This window comes from Borostomias antarcticus (assembly GCF_949987555.1).
Source record: "Borostomias antarcticus genome assembly, contig: scaffold_83, whole genome shotgun sequence".
In the NCBI taxonomy this organism is placed as follows: domain Eukaryota; kingdom Metazoa; phylum Chordata; class Actinopteri; order Stomiiformes; family Stomiidae; genus Borostomias; species Borostomias antarcticus.
Genome location: NW_028176176.1, coordinates 586,153 through 602,904, shown reverse-complemented (window position 1 = coordinate 602,904; position 16,752 = coordinate 586,153).

The window sequence follows — 16,752 nt, the reverse complement described above, 5'->3', positions numbered from 1 at the left end:
GCAGATGTGGAGGTGCCAGCAGAGTACGAGAGGCAGCTGTGTGACGAGCCACCAGAGGAGCTGTCTACCGTGGAGGGGAACATTACTGGCTTGGGCCTCGTGGACAAGTGGCAATGCAGTGGTTGCCACCGGAACCAGGCATCATTTGACTGTAAGGCTAGAAAGCATAGGTGTGAGGGGTGTCACATGTTGCAGTGGGTGGACAGTTTTCTGCCATCCATAAGTGGGACAGTGGATGTGGAGGATGTGGATCATCAAAAGAAGAGGGTCATGTTGGTGATGTCTGCACTTGTGCAGTATCTCAATGCCGAGAGTTTGCAGAGGTTGCTTTATGACTTGGAAGCTCTTGAAGACCACTTGATGGAGGGAGGTGTATTTCAAGTGAGATACAGCCTCAATGGAGTCATCACGTCTCTGAAGTCGGTAAAGGATGGCGAAGAGGTGGTGGATGCTGACCTGATGAAGGTCTGTGTAGATGTAGAGGCACAGCCATCCACCAGTAAGACTGTGTAAAAGTATTGTGTATATGTAAATTGTGTGTTGTGTAAAGGCATGTGCTCAAAATTGAGCACTTTATAGCTGTTGTGTGTTTTTTGGGGGAGTGCTTGTAAATAAAAAGAACAACTGTTTGCTGTGTGAGAGACGTGTCCTGTCTTTTAATATGTCCAAATGTTGATTGTCACCACTCACCAGCCGAGGATAGTATAGTATTGCAAATAGGCTTATGTCCATTATATATGTTGATCTCTTTGTCATTCTTTATGTAAAAAAACATGCACCAGTGTGGTGCTGAATGCAGAATGGCATTAGGATAAGATGAACAGCATTGATGAAATAGAGAGTAGTGCAAATTTATTGTATATTCCATTAAGATAATATCAAATGAAAGTTTTCGCAATACTAGAATCTATTGCAGATTTATATTTTAGTTAATGCAAGTGTCACCATGAAAAAGTGAGTGCCAGCTAACAGTGCAGAACAGGTTGCACATTGAACTTGACAGTCCAAAATGGCAGCGGGGTGGCTCATTAGCGGAATCAGGGAGTGTCCTCTCTTGTCATTTCATACTCTTTGACAGCGTGGTTACGTGCTCGTAGAGAGTGTTTGTAGGTTTGTACTGATTGTACAAGTTTGGAAAATTCGACAACGGCTCCTTTAAAGTTATTGAGGTAACGTAGTTGTACACATCAGACAATGTTCTTTTTCCAACAGAAATGTTTTCTACAAATTAACATTTATTTGGCGTTTCCTGGCGCAGCATTGTTGGTGGGCTAGCTTAGCCAGACTAGCCTGCTAGCTAGCTAGGTGAATGGCTAGGCATACTGGTAGCTTCGTCATGTAGCTAACGTGAGCTTTCACCCCGCTGTAATGGTGTGTTCGTTTGTGGTCGGAGGTGGCAAGTCGCAAGTGGCAAAATACCTACCTCCGACCTGTGTGCATTCGAGCTATATACCATTATATCACAGTTACCTAGTTATATCTATATACCATTATATCACAGTTACCTAGTTATATCTAGTGCATTCGAGCAACTGGGGGCTGAGAAACATATACGAATTTGCGACGAGGAAGTGCGAGTTCATGCGGTGTTTTATTTAATAATTCCTAGTAGCAAGTCGCAATTTGCCACCTCCCAGTTATAAACGAACGCACCATAAGTATCGGACAATGCTAGTTAGCCGAGCAGAGCACGTGTTTACATGTTGCTAGTGCATGTAAGGTAGCTGGGCCAGCTACTGCTAGCAACGTTTTGTGTGTAGCTCCTTTTCATAAGCTAATTAGTCGACGTAGGGACCAGTTAAGACTTTGAACAAACTATGCAGGTATTTATTTGACGTTGTCAGGCGCAGTAAAGCTTGCTTGCCCCAGGAGTAGTGTAAGTTAATTTGGGGTTCCTGTTAGTATTGTTATTGTTGCAGTTTATTGCTAGCTAGCTGGCGGTATGTTATTAGGTAGCTGTATGGCTAGGTGTCTTTAGTAGTCGAGCGATTTGTGCTTTGTTTTTCCATGAATATATTAGTGTTTGTCTGCAGGTGTCCAGTCAGGCTTTTCCCTTTGCTGTATACTACATCTGCATTTCAATAAAGTAGTGTATGCCAGAATTGAGCTGTATTTTACTGCATTTAGCAGAATGGTGTATTTGGCAAAAATGTGGCTGTGTTGTTTGTTTGCTGGAATGTTTTCTGTTGTGGATGTATAATTTTACAATATAATGTCATGCTTTCTAATGAGTGACAGCAGTTATTATTATAGAGTTAAATTGATCTTATCATCCGTATATTGTTTGGATATGTTTCAACAATAATCTGTGTACTATTTATATAGTCTGTGAAGTGTGGTGGTGGGGGCGGGTTTGTGTATACTATGGTAGTAGGACATTGCTTTTTATGGTCCGTATTCAAATGCTATCAATGTTCACACTGCAATATACTCGTGATCTGAAGTATGCCATTGTTTTTTTCCACAACAGCTGACTCCAATTACAAATGTGTGCTTCTCTGCAATGTGTTTTGACTCCAGTTTTGTACCTAACATAAATTTAAGCATTACAGCAGTTTTAACTCTCGACTGCCATACACCATCGCAGAATGTTGTGTGGCAGTCATTAGCCAAAAATGTAAGCATGTTTGCTGTGGTGTTGTAGATTTGTAATCTTTCAACCCAATGTCTTGCTTTATAATGAGTTACAGTAGTTATTATTTTGGGGTTGAAATTATCTTAATATCTGCATATAGTTTGGATATGGTTACACCATTAATTGGTGTACTCTTTATGTAAAGGACAATAAAGCTTTGAAGTGTGTGTGTTGGGGGGCCTTTGAGCAATTATTTTTATCACAGGGACATACATTTTGCATTCATTGAATACTAAGCTTTAAGGGGGGCTGTGTGATATGTTGGCTGTACTATAGATTAAATTAGATTAGATGTCGGAGTGGAGCAAATGGCAGAGCGGCAACATACGATAGTAGGGTACTACTTTTTATGTTTGGAATTCAGTGATATTAAGATGTAGATTACAAGTGATGTAAGCAGATGATACTTGAAATTGAGCTTTGTACTGTAAACCTTTAGTCTAGGTAGCCTATTTATGTGGTGTTTTAGCGTCGTTGTGGAAGTGTTTGTTGGCAGGCTCCATTACTTAGTATCACTGTTAACACTGCAATGTGCTTGTAATGTAAAATATGCAATCCATTTTTTCCCATTCTAGTTGACTCCATCTGCAAATGTGTGTTCTGTGCAATGTGCTTTTGACTCCAGTTTTCTTGTTAATGTAAGTAAGCATAACAGTAGGTAGTTTATTCCACAGAGTTAAAGTACTGAGTTGTGTCAGGCAATGATGCCTGGAGGCAAGGATAAGATAAAAAATGGTCCCTCTGTCTCTCTCATGAAGATGTGTAGTTAAGTTGTCCAACTGTCTTGTGTTCTCTGTCTCTCTTTCTGTAGTGTAGTTGTAGAGAGCAATGCAGACGTGCTCCCTAGCTGTGTTTTAGATCATTCTTTTGAATCATGTAGCTTTTTGAAGTCTAACCAAGTTATAGGTAAATATGGATAGCATTGATTAAATAGATAGTTGTGCAAATCAATTGTATATTCCATGAAAATAATTTTCATAGTTTTTGCAATACTGGAATTTCTTGCTGATTTATATTAGTAAATGCAAGTGTCACTATGAAAAAGTGAGCTAACAGTGCAGAACAGGTTGCACATTCAACTTGACAGTCCAAAATGGCAGCGCGCTGGCTCATTAGCGGAATCAGAGGAGTGTCCTCTCTTGTCATTTCATACTCTTCGACAGCGTGGTTACTTGTGTAACGTGCTCGTAGAGAGTAGCTACTGATTGTACAAGTTTGGAAAATTCGACAACGGCTCCTTTAAAGTTATTGAGGTAACGTAGTTGTACACATCAGACAATGTTATTTTTTCAACAGAAATGTTTTCTACAAGTTAAGATTTATTTGGCGTTTCCTGGCGCAGCTTTGTTGGTGGGCTAGCTTAGCCAGACTAGCCTGCTAGCTAGCTAGGTGAATGGCTAGGAATACTGGTAGCTTCGTCATGTAGCTAACGTGAGCTTCCACCCCGCTGTAAGTCTCGGACAATGCTAGTTTCCCGAGCAGAGCACGTGTTTACATGTTGCTTAGTGCATGTTAGGTAGCTAATGTAGTTGGGCAGCTACTGCTAGCAACGTTTTGTGTAGCTCTTTTTCATAAGCTAATTAGTTGATGTAGCGACAAGTTAAGACTTTGAACAAACTATTCAGGTATTTATTTGACGTTGTCAGGCTGTGTTTTGACTCCAGTTTGAATTTAACATGAATTTAAGCATTACAGCAGCTTTAACTCGACTGCTATACACCATCGCAGAACGTTTCGTGGCAGTCATTAGCTAAACATGTAAGCATGTTTGCAGTGGTGTTGTAGATTTGTAATCTTTTAGCCCAATGTATTGTTTTATAATGAGTTACAGTAGTTATTATTATGGGGTTGAAGTTATCTGAATATCTGCATATAGTTTGGATATGGTTACACCATGAATTGGTGTACTCTTAATGTAAAGGATAATAAAGCTGTGAAGTGTGTGTTGAGGGGCGTATGAGCATATTTTTTATGACATGAAAATACATTTTCCATTCATTGAATACTCAGCTGTAAGGGGGGCTGTGTGATATGTTGACTGTACTGTAGATTAAATTAGATTTGTCAGAGTGGAGCAAATGGAAGAGTGGTAACATATTATTGTAGGGTACAACTTTTTATCGTTGGAATTCAGTGATCTTAAGATGTAGGCTATAATTGCAATTGATGTAAGGAGTTGATACTTGTAATTGAGCCTTGTACTGTAAACGTTTAGTCTAGCTAGCCTATTTTATGTGGTGTGTTAGCGTAGTTGTGGAAGTGTTTATGTTGGCAGGCTCCATTACTTAGTTTCACTGTTCACACTGCAATGTGCTCATAATGTAGAATATGCAATCCATTTTTTCCCATTCTAGCTGACTCCATCTGCAAATGTGTGTTCTGTGCAATGTGCTTTTGACTCCACAGTTTTCTTGTTAATATAAGTAAGCATAAGAGTAGGTAGTTTATTCCACAGAGTAGAGATGTGATGGTAGTAGAGATGTGATGGTAGTAGAGAGATGTGATGGTAGTAGAGATGTGATGGTAGTAGAGAGATGTGATGGTAGTAGAGAGATGTGATGGTAGTAGAGAGATGTGATGGTAGTAGAGATGTGATGGTAGTAGAGATGTGATGGTAGTAGAGATGTGATGGTAGTAGAGTTGTGATGGTAGTAGAGATGTGATGGGAGTAGAGAGATGTGATGGTAGTAGAGATGTGATGGTAGTAGAGAGATGTGATGGTAGTAGAGAGATGTGATGGTAGTAGAGAGATGTGATGGTAGTAGAGATGTGATGGTAGTAGAGATGTGATGGTAGTAGAGTTGTGATGGTAGTAGAGAGATATGCTAGTAGAGATGTGATGGTAGTAGAGAGATGTGATGGTAGTAGAGATGTGATGGTAGTAGAGATGTGATGGTAGTAGAGATGTGATGGTAGTAGAGATGTGATGGTAGTAGAGATGTGATGGTAGTAGAGATGTGATGGTAGTAGAGAGATGTGATGGTAGTAGAGATGTGATGATAGTAGAGAGATGTGATGGTAGTAGAGAGATGTGATGGTAGTAGAGAGATGTGATGGTAGTAGAGAGATGTGATGGTAGTAGAGAGATGTGATGGTAGTAGAGATGTGATGGTAGTAGAGATGTGATGGTAGTAGAGAGATGTGATGGTAGTAGAGATGTGATGGTAGTAGAGATGTGATGGTAGTAGAGATGTGATGGTAGTAGAGTTGTGATGGTAGTAGAGTTGTGATGGTAGTAGAGAGATGTGATGGTAGTAGAGAGATGTGATGGTAGTAGAGAGATGTGATGGTAGTACAGATGTGATGGTAGTAGAGATGTGATGGTAGTAGAGAGATGTGATGGTAGTAGAGAGATGTGATAGTAGTAGAGATGTGATGGTAGTAGAGATGTGATGGTAGTAGAGATGTGATGGTAGTAGAGTTGTGATGGTAGTAGAGTTGTGATGGTAGTAGAGATGTGATGGTAGTAGAGAGATGTGATGGTAGTAGAGAAATGTGATGGTAGTAGAGAGATGTGATGGTAGTAGAGAGATGTGATGGTAGTAGAGAGATGTGATGGTAGTAGAGATGTGATGGTAGTAGAGATGTGATGGTAGTAGAGAGATGTGATGGTAGTAGAGAGATGTAATGGTAGTAGAGAGATGTAATGGTAGTAGAGAGATGTAATGGTAGTAGAGAGATGTGATGGTAGTAGAGATGTGATGGTAGTAGAGAGATGTGATGGTAGTAGAGAGATGTGATGGTAGTAGAGATGTGATGGTAGTAGAGATGTGATGGTAGTAGAGTTGTGATGGTAGTAGAGAGATGTGATGGTAGTAGAGAGATGTGATGGTAGTAGAGATGTGATGGTAGTAGAGATGTGATGGTAGTAGAGAGATGTGATGGTAGTAGAGAGATGTGATGTAGTAGAGAGATGTGATGGTAGTAGAGATGTGATGGTAGTAGAGAGATGTGATGGTAGTAGATATGTGATGGTAGTAGAGAGATGTGATGGTAGTAGAGAGATGTGATGGTAGTAGAGAGATGTGATGGTAGTAGAGAGATGTGATGGTAGTAGAGATGTGATGGTAGTAGAGATGTGATGGTAGTAGAGAGATGTGATGGTAGTAGAGAGATGTAATGGTAGTAGAGAGATGTGATGGTAGTAGAGATGTGATGGTAGTAGAGAGATGTGATGGTAGTAGAGAGATGTGATGGTAGTAGAGATGTGATGGTAGTAGAGATGTGATGGTAGTAGAGTTGTGATGGTAGTAGAGAGATGTGATGGTAGTAGAGAGATGTGATGGTAGTAGAGAGATGTGATGGTAGTAGAGAGATGTGATGGTAGTAGAGAGATGTGATGGTAGTAGAGAGATGTGATGGTAGTAGAGAGATGTGATGGTAGTAGAGATGTGATGGTAGTAGAGATGTGATGGTAGTAGAGTTGTGATGGTAGTAGAGATGTGATGGTAGTAGAGAGATGTGATGGTAGTAGAGAGATGTAATGGTAGTAGAGAGATGTAATGGTAGTAGAGAGATGTGATGGTAGTAGAGATGTGATGGTAGTAGAGAGATGTGATGGTAGTAGAGAGATGTCCGTATTCAAATGCTATCAGTGTTCACACTGCAATATACTCATAATCTGAAGTATGCCATTGTTTTTTTCCACAACAGCTGACTCCGATTACAAATGTGTGCTTCTCTGCATTGTGTTTTGACTCCAGTTTTGTACCTAACATAAATTTAAGCATTACAGCAGTGTTAACACTCGACTGCTATACACCATCACAGAATGTTGTGGCAGTCATTAGCCAAAAATGTAAGCATGTTTGCTGTGGTGTTGTAGATTTGTAATCTTTCAACCCAATGTCTTGCTTTATAATGAGTTACAGTAGTTATTATTTTGGGGTTGAAATTATCTTAATATCTGCATATAGTTTGGATATGGTTACACCATTAATTGGTGTACTCTTTATGTAAAGGACAATAAAGCTTTGAAGTGTGTGTGTTAGGGGGCCTTTGAGCAATTATTTTTATCACAGGAAAATACATTTTCCATTCATTGAATACTAAGCTTTAAGGGGGGCTGTGTGATATGTTAACTATACTATAGATTAAATTAGATTAGATGTCGGAGTGGAGCAAATGGCAGAGTGGCAACATACGATAGTAGGGTACTACTTTTTATGGTTGGAATTCAGTGATCTTAAGATGTAGATTACAAGTGATGTAAGCAGATGATACTTGAAATTGAGCTTTGTACTGTAAACCTTTACTCTAGGTAGCCTATTTATGTGGTGTTTTAGCGTCGTTGTGGAAGTGTTTATGTTGGCAGGCTCCATTACTTAGTATCACTGTTAACACTGCAATGTGCTTGTAATGTAGAATATGCAATCCATTTTTTCCCATTCTAGCTGACTCCATCTGCAAATGTGTGTTCTGTGCAATGTGCTTTTGACTCCACAGTTTTCTTGTTAATATAAGTAAGCATAACAGTAGGTAGTTTATTCCACAGAGTTAAAGTACTGAGTTATGTCAGGCAATTATACCTGGTGGGAAGGATAAGATGAAAAATGGTCTGTCTGTCTCTGTCATGAAGCTGTGTAGTTAAGTTGTCCAACTGTCTTGTGTTCTCTGTCTCTCTTTCTGTAGCCTAGTTGTAGAGAGCAATGCAGACGTGCTCCCTAGCTGTGTTTTATTTAATTCTTTTGAATCATGTAGCTTAAAGCCTTAATGATCAGCAAAAACAAAATATAAGTTTTTGTGTCTATTTCTTTATGCTATGGCAGTACACCACAAACCTGGTCCAGCAATGCTGATCATGTGATCATATTATGCCTTCTCTATGTTAGTCTGGGATTCAGTCCATAGGGCTACATTACAGATAGTTTCTTTTTGAAGTCTAACCAAGTTATAGGTAAATATGGATAGCATTGATTAAATAGATAGTTGTGCAAATCAATTGTATATTCCATGAAAATAATATCAAAAGAATGTTTTTGCAATACTGGAATTTCTTGCTGATTTATATTAGTAAATGCAAGTGTTACTATGAAAAAGTGAGCTAACAGTGCAGAACAGGTTGCACATTCAACTTGACAGTCCAAAATGGCAGCGGCCTGGCTCATTAGCAGAGTCTAGCCTATTTGTAGAGAGCAATGCAGACGTGCTATCTAGCTGTCTTTTAGATAATTCATTTGAATCATGTAGCTTGTAGGTTTAGTGATCAGCAATAACAAAATTGAAACCTTTGTGTCAATGTTTTATTAACATGTGTTGTGCCCTATTGGGATCTTTCATATCATGTTGAACAGTCAGATCAAATGTTGAATGTAGAAGTTGTTAGTATGCAGATTTGTTATTTTTCAGATGCTTGTCATTTCAAGTCTAGTGGGTGCTCTCTTCATTGTGGAATGTTTGTGATTTTTAACATTGGTCAGCCAATTGAGTATACACCTAACTATATAAAATGTTATGTTTGCTTTAGGTGTGCACAATAAGCTTTGATTATGTACTCGGTGGGAACAAAACGCCCAAAATCTATGGTATAGGCCTAACCTTTTAAGCAACCATTACATAGGCTTTTGATCATGTTTCTGGGTAATCAATAACTGAAGTGTAGAAACATGAAGTATGTTGATTGTGTGTGCTGAATATTAATATGTGATGCTTTACAGCAGGATGAAGGAATCCAAGAGGCAAAATGATTATTGTTCAATTTATCTAGTGAGGATGCCTCCTCGGTGCGTCCCTAGAGAGGTGTTCCAGTAATGTCCAACTGGGAGGAGGACGCAGGGTACACCCAGGACCAGGTGGTGGGACTACATCTCTGCACTGGCCTGTGAGCAGCTAAAGATTCCCCAGGCAGAGTTGGTTGATGCTACTAGGGAAAGGGATGTCTGGCCCCCCCTGCTGGAACTGCTGGCTCTGCGACCTGACCCTGGATAAGCGGATGACAATGGATGGATGGAAACCTTTGTGTCAATGTTTTATTAACGTGTTGTCCCCTGTTGGGATGTTTCATATCATGGTGAACATTCAGATCCAATGTTGAAGTTGTTGGTATGCAGATTTGTTATTTTTCATAGCGGCAGACTGCTTGATTTTGTGTCCAGATGCTTGTCTTTTCAAGTCTAGTGGGTGCTGTCTTAATTGTGGACTGAAGTTGTTAGTATGCAGATTTGTTATTTTTCATAGCGGCAGACTTCTTGACTTTAGTCAGTAACTGAACTGTAGGAAGACAAAGCATGTTGATTGTGTGTGCTGAATATTAATATGTGATACTTTACTGCAAAATGAAGGAATCCAAGAGGCCATATGATGATATTGTTGTCCAATTAATAACATCTGTGTAATAGTGCTAGAGGACCATTGACAAATGTTTTTCATCTGGAAATGTCTGTCATCTTGCCAGCAGTGACTCAGTAGGAGTGCAGTATAGTTTCAGATCACACATTTCAAATGACAGATACTATTTACTATGCACTCTGCAATAAGAAAAATGGTTGTGTTTATATGGGTCTCTTGTGACATTGGTTTTATGGGTAATGAAAGGTCTGACAAAATAGCCTAGATCAAGTAATAAGGAAAGAACAGGTCATATTAGACTGTCAAGACCATAGTGAAAGGGGCAGTGATACTCCTTGACACAAAAGCACTGCCAAAAGAGTGGAAGAGGAAGGAGATGCATGTTTAACTTCTTGAAAACTGGATTGATGGCAAGAATCAGAGTTGAAGGACTGAAGGCAGTTGAGTTTTTTTGTTTTTCACATAAAAATTATATTTTATTTGGACTGTATCATATTGTGACTGTGTTGATAAATGTGTTGGAGTGGAGCAAAGTTAAAGAACTTAAATAGCAGCTATTTCTTTATATGCTGTGGTACCATTTTGTGAATGCTGTCACTGTTCACACTGTAATGTACTGTTAATATGAAATGCAATTGCTTTTTTCTGCTGACTGTTGTTATTAACATGTGTTCTACTTGGCTGTGGATATGTAATATCATGTATGAAATGCTAAGCCAATGTTGAATGTGGAACTATGTGCTATACAGGTGTATCGATTGTAATATCACCAGACTGCTGGGATTTGCCTGCATCTGTTTATGGCAAGTCTGTTGGGTACTGTCTTCATTGTGGAATGATTCTGATTTTTAATATTGGTCAACCAGTTGTATGCGTCTAATTATGTAAGTTATGTTTGTTTCAGGTGTGCAAAGTAAGATAAGTTCATGTGTGCACAATAAGCTGTGGTTACATAGTCAGGGTGGACATAACATCCAAAATCTACAGTATAAGCCTAACCTTGTAATCAAGCATTACATAGGCTTATGATATATGGTTGAAAGGATATTATATGAAAGTAGTCCCTCTATAGCCTTTCTCTGTCATTAAGCTGTGTAGTCTAGCTCTCCAACAGTCTTGTGTTTACTGTCTCTCTCTGTTGTTGTAAAGACCAAACCAGACCTGCTCCCTAGCTGTGTTATACATCCTTCATTAGAATGTATAGGCTTAATGACCAGCATCAACAAAAATTCATTTTGCCTTTGTTTCTGTTTTTATTACCGTGTTCTGCTCTGCTGTGGGTCTTTCATATCAGGGAAGAAATGCCAATTCAGTGTTGAATGTGGACCTACTTATTATACATGATTTTAATATGGCCAGACTGATGGAATTTGTTATTTTCATCTCAAGCCTCAATGTTTAGACCTAACTATATAAGATGTTTGGTTCAGGTGTGCACTGTAAACCTAGTTCAGGTGTGCACAATAAGGGTTGGTTACATATTCAGGGTGGACAAAATGTCCAATATCTTTGGTATAGGTCTAATCTTTTATGCAAGCATGACAGGCTTTTGCTCATGTTTCATGGTAATCAGTACTTAAATGTCCTGCTTATTGATAGGTGATACTTTACAGCAAAATGGTATCCTGTCAGTTTATATTGTGGCTCCAAAGTGAATCTATAGTCACAAAGATAGACATAATAGATTTCAGTCCTTTGTGGCCCTAAAACAAGTTCCTATGCATGTAATTTATTTTAATATTGAAAGTACCACATGCTCTATAGAACAAATGCTGTAGGATGTGGGTTCATTTGGACCTTAAGTCAATTTCAACATCAGTAATAAGCATGCAACTTTTTTGTTTGTAGGTAAGCCATCTCTTCAAGGGACAGGATATCTAATGGTACTTTAAGTTGTTCTTTTTGTTTTCCATGTGTGATTGCTGCGTTGGGGATGGTGTACAATATCAGGTGAGAATATACAGTCCTACTCAGATTTTTTGTAATGATTCCCCTAGACTTGGTTGAGGAAAATCTCCTAACATTTGTCACTGTCTCTTAAATATGAGATTGGGAAAAGTAAACAATCACAGTGCCCATGCAGTGCTATGTTCACATAAGAGATCAGCAGTTCAGTGAAACTAGTGATTACTGACAATAGGATGAGGGTATCATATATTTATATCAGGTGGCATTTGAACATGAAAAGTTGTGATGTATTGCTCAAGTAATTTCAGTATGTTGTTAGGTGTTGATGAACTCAAATGTGCGCAATGTATAAATTAGGGATCATATTAATGATGCTGAACGTCAGCAAAAGCAAGGAACCAATTGTGGACTTAAGCAGGAAGTAGCAGACAGATTACCGTCCACTCAGCATCAACAGGGCCCAGGTGGAGAGGGTGGATGAGAGAGGTGTTCCAGTAATGTCCAACTGGGAGGAGGACGCAGGGTACACCCAGGACCAGGTGGTGGGACTACATCTCTGCACTGGCCTGTGAGCAGCTAAAGATTCCCCAGGCAGAGTTGGTTGATGCTACTAGGGAAAGGGATGTCTGGCCCCCCCTGCTGGAACTGCTGGCTCTGCGACCTGACCCTGGATAAGCGGATGACAATGGATGGATGGAAACCTTTGTGTCAATGTTTTATTAACGTGTTGTCCCCTGTTGGGATGTTTCATATCATGGTGAACATTCAGATCCAATGTTGAAGTTGTTGGTATGCAGATTTGTTATTTTTCATAGCGGCAGACTGCTTGATTTTGTGTCCAGATGCTTGTCATTTCAAGTCTAGTGGGTGCTGTCTTAATTGTGGACTGAAGTTGTTAGTATGCAGATTTGTTATTTTTCATAGCGGCAGACTTCTTGACTTTAGTCAGTAACTGAACTGTAGGAAGACAAAGCATGTTGATTGTGTGTGCTGAATATTAATATGTGATACTTTACTGCAAAATGAAGGAATCCAAGAGGCCATATGATGATATTGTTGTCCAATTAATAACATCTGTGTAATAGTGCTAGAGGACCATTGACAAATGTTTTTCATCTGGAAATGTCTGTCATCTTGCCAGCAGTGACTCAGTAGGAGTGCAGTATAGTTTCAGATCACACATTTCAAATGACAGATACTATTTACTATGCACTCTGCAATAAGAAAAATGGTTGTGTTTATATGGGTCTCTTGTGACATTGGTTTTATGGGTAATGAAAGGTCTGACAAAATAGCCTAGATCAAGTAATAAGGAAAGAACAGGTCATATTAGACTGTCAAGACCATAGTGAAAGGGGCAGTGATACTCCTTGACACAAAAGCACTGCCAAAAGAGTGGAAGAGGAAGGAGATGCATGTTTAACTTCTTGACAACTGGATTGATGGCAAGAATCAGAGTTGAAGGACTGAAGGCAGTTGAGTTTTTTTGTTTTTCACATAAAAATTATATTTTATTTGGACTGTATCATATTGTGACTGTGTTGATAAATGTGTTGGAGTGGAGCAAAGTTAAAGAACTTAAATAGCAGCTATTTCTTTATATGCTGTGGTACCATTTTGTGAATGCTGTCACTGTTCACACTGTAATGTACTGTTAATATGAAATGCAATTGCTTTTTTCTGCTGACTGTTGTTATTAACATGTGTTCTACTTGGCTGTGGATATGTAATATCATGTATGAAATGCTAAGCCAATGTTGAATGTGGAACTATGTGCTATACAGGTGTATCGATTGTAATATCACCAGACTGCTGGGATTTGCCTGCATCTGTTTATGGCAAGTCTGTTGGGTACTGTCTTCATTGTGGAATGATTCTGATTTTTAATATTGGTCAACCAGTTGTATGCGTCTAATTATGTAAGTTATGTTTGTTTCAGGTGTGCAAAGTAAGATTAGTTCATGTGTGCACAATAAGCTGTGGTTACATATTCAGGGTGGACATAACATCCAAAATCTACAGTATAAGCCTAACCTTGTAATCAAGCATTACATAGGCTTATGATATATAATTGAAAGGATATTATATGAAAGTAGTCCCTCTATAGCCTTTGTCTGTCATTAAGCTGTGTAGTCTAGCTCTCCAACAGTCTTGTGTTTACTGTCTCTCTCTGTTGTTGTAAAGACCAAACCAGACCTGCTCCCTAGCTGTGTTATACATCCTTCATTAGAATGTATAGGCTTAATGACCAGCATCAACAAAAATTCATTTTGCCTTTGTTTCTGTTTTTATTAACATGTGTTCTGCTCTGCTGTGGGTCTTTCATATCAGGGAAGAAATGCCAATTCAGTGTTGAATGTGGACCTACTTATTATACATGATTTTAATATGGCCATACTGATGGAATTTGTTATTTTCATCTCAAGCCTCAATGTTTAGACCTAACTATATAAGATGTTTGGTTCAGGTGTGCACTGTAAACCTAGTTCAGGTGTGCACAATAAGGGTTGGTTACATATTCAGGGTGGACAAAATGTCCAATATCTTTGGTATAGGCCTAATCTTTTATGCAAGCATGACAGGCTTTTGCTCATGTTTCATGGTAATCAGTACTTAAATGTCCTGCTTATTGATAGGTGATACTTTACAGCAAAATGGTATCCTGTCAGTTTATATTGTGGCTCCAAAGTGAATCTATAGTCACAAAGATAGACATAATAGATTTCAGTCCTTTGTGGCCCTAAAACAAGTTCCTATGCATGTAATTTATTTTAATATTGAAAGTACCACATGCTCTATAGAACAAATGCTGTAGGATGTGGGTTCATTTGGACCTTAAGTCAATTTCAACATCAGTAATAAGCATGCAACTTTTTTGTTTGTAGGTAAGCCATCTCTTCAAGGGACAGGATATCTAATGGTACTTTAAGTTGTTCTTTTTGTTTTCCATGTGTGATTGCTGCGTTGGGGATGGTGTACAATATCAGGTGAGAATATACAGTCCTACTCAGATTTTTTGTAATGATTCCCCTAGACTTGGTTGAGGAAAATCTCCTAACATTTGTCACTGTCTCTTAAATATGAGATTGGGAAAAGTAAACAATCACAGTGCCCATGCAGTGCTATGTTCACATAAGAGATCAGCAGTTCAGTGAAACTAGTGATTACTGACAATAGGATGAGGGTATCATATATTTATATCAGGTGGCATTTGAACATGAAAAGTTGTGATGTATTGCTCAAGTAATTTCAGTATGTTGTTAGGTGTTGATGAACTCAAATGTGCGCAATGTATAAATTAGGGATCATATTAATGATGCTGAACGTCAGCAAAAGCAAGGAACCAATTGTGGACTTAAGCAGGAAGTAGCAGACAGATTACCGTCCACTCAGCATCAACAGGGCCCAGGTGGAGAGGGTGGATGAGAGAGGTGTTCCAGTAATGTCCAACTGGGAGGAGGACGCAGGGTACACCCAGGACCAGGTGGTGGGACTACATCTCTGCACTGGCCTGTGAGCAGCTAAAGATTCCCCAGGCAGAGTTGGTTGATGCTACTAGGGAAAGGGATGTCTGGCCCCCCCTGCTGGAACTGCTGGCTCTGCGACCTGACCCTGGATAAGCGGATGACAATGGATGGATGGAAACCTTTGTGTCAATGTTTTATTAACGTGTTGTCCCCTGTTGGGATGTTTCATATCATGGTGAACATTCAGATCCAATGTTGAAGTTGTTGGTATGCAGATTTGTTATTTTTCATAGCGGCAGACTGCTTGATTTTGTGTCCAGATGCTTGTCATTTCAAGTCTAGTGGGTGCTGTCTTAATTGTGGACTGAAGTTGTTAGTATGCAGATTTGTTATTTTTCATAGCGGCAGACTTCTTGACTTTAGTCAGTAACTGAACTGTAGGAAGACAAAGCATGTTGATTGTGTGTGCTGAATATTAATATGTGATACTTTACTGCAAAATGAAGGAATCCAAGAGGCCATATGATGATATTGTTGTCCAATTAATAACATCTGTGTAATAGTGCTAGAGGACCATTGACAAATGTTTTTCATCTGGAAATGTCTGTCATCTTGCCAGCAGTGACTCAGTAGGAGTGCAGTATAGTTTCAGATCACACATTTCAAATGACAGATACTATTTACTATGCACTCTGCAATAAGAAAAATGGTTGTGTTTATATGGGTCTCTTGTGACATTGGTTTTATGGGTAATGAAAGGTCTGACAAAATAGCCTAGATCAAGTAATAAGGAAAGAACAGGTCATATTAGACTGTCAAGACCATAGTGAAAGGGGCAGTGATACTCCTTGACACAAAAGCACTGCCAAAAGAGTGGAAGAGGAAGGAGATGCATGTTTAACTTCTTGACAACTGGATTGATGGCAAGAATCAGAGTTGAAGGACTGAAGGCAGTTGAGTTTTTTTGTTTTTCACATAAAAATTATATTTTATTTGGACTGTATCATATTGTGACTGTGTTGATAAATGTGTTGGAGTGGAGCAAAGTTAAAGAACTTAAATAGCAGCTATTTCTTTATATGCTGTGGTACCATTTTGTGAATGCTGTCACTGTTCACACTGTAATGTACTGTTAATATGAAATGCAATTGCTTTTTTCTGCTGACTGTTGTTATTAACATGTGTTCTACTTGGCTGTGGATATGTAATATCATGTATGAAATGCTAAGCCAATGTTGAATGTGGAACTATGTGCTATACAGGTGTATCGATTGTAATATCACCAGACTGCTGGGATTTGCCTGCATCTGTTTATGGCAAGTCTGTTGGGTACTGTCTTCATTGTGGAATGATTCTGATTTTTAATATTGGTCAACCAGTTGTATGCGTCTAATTATGTAAGTTATGTTTGTTTCAGGTGTGCAAAGTAAGATTAGTTCATGTGTGCACAATAAG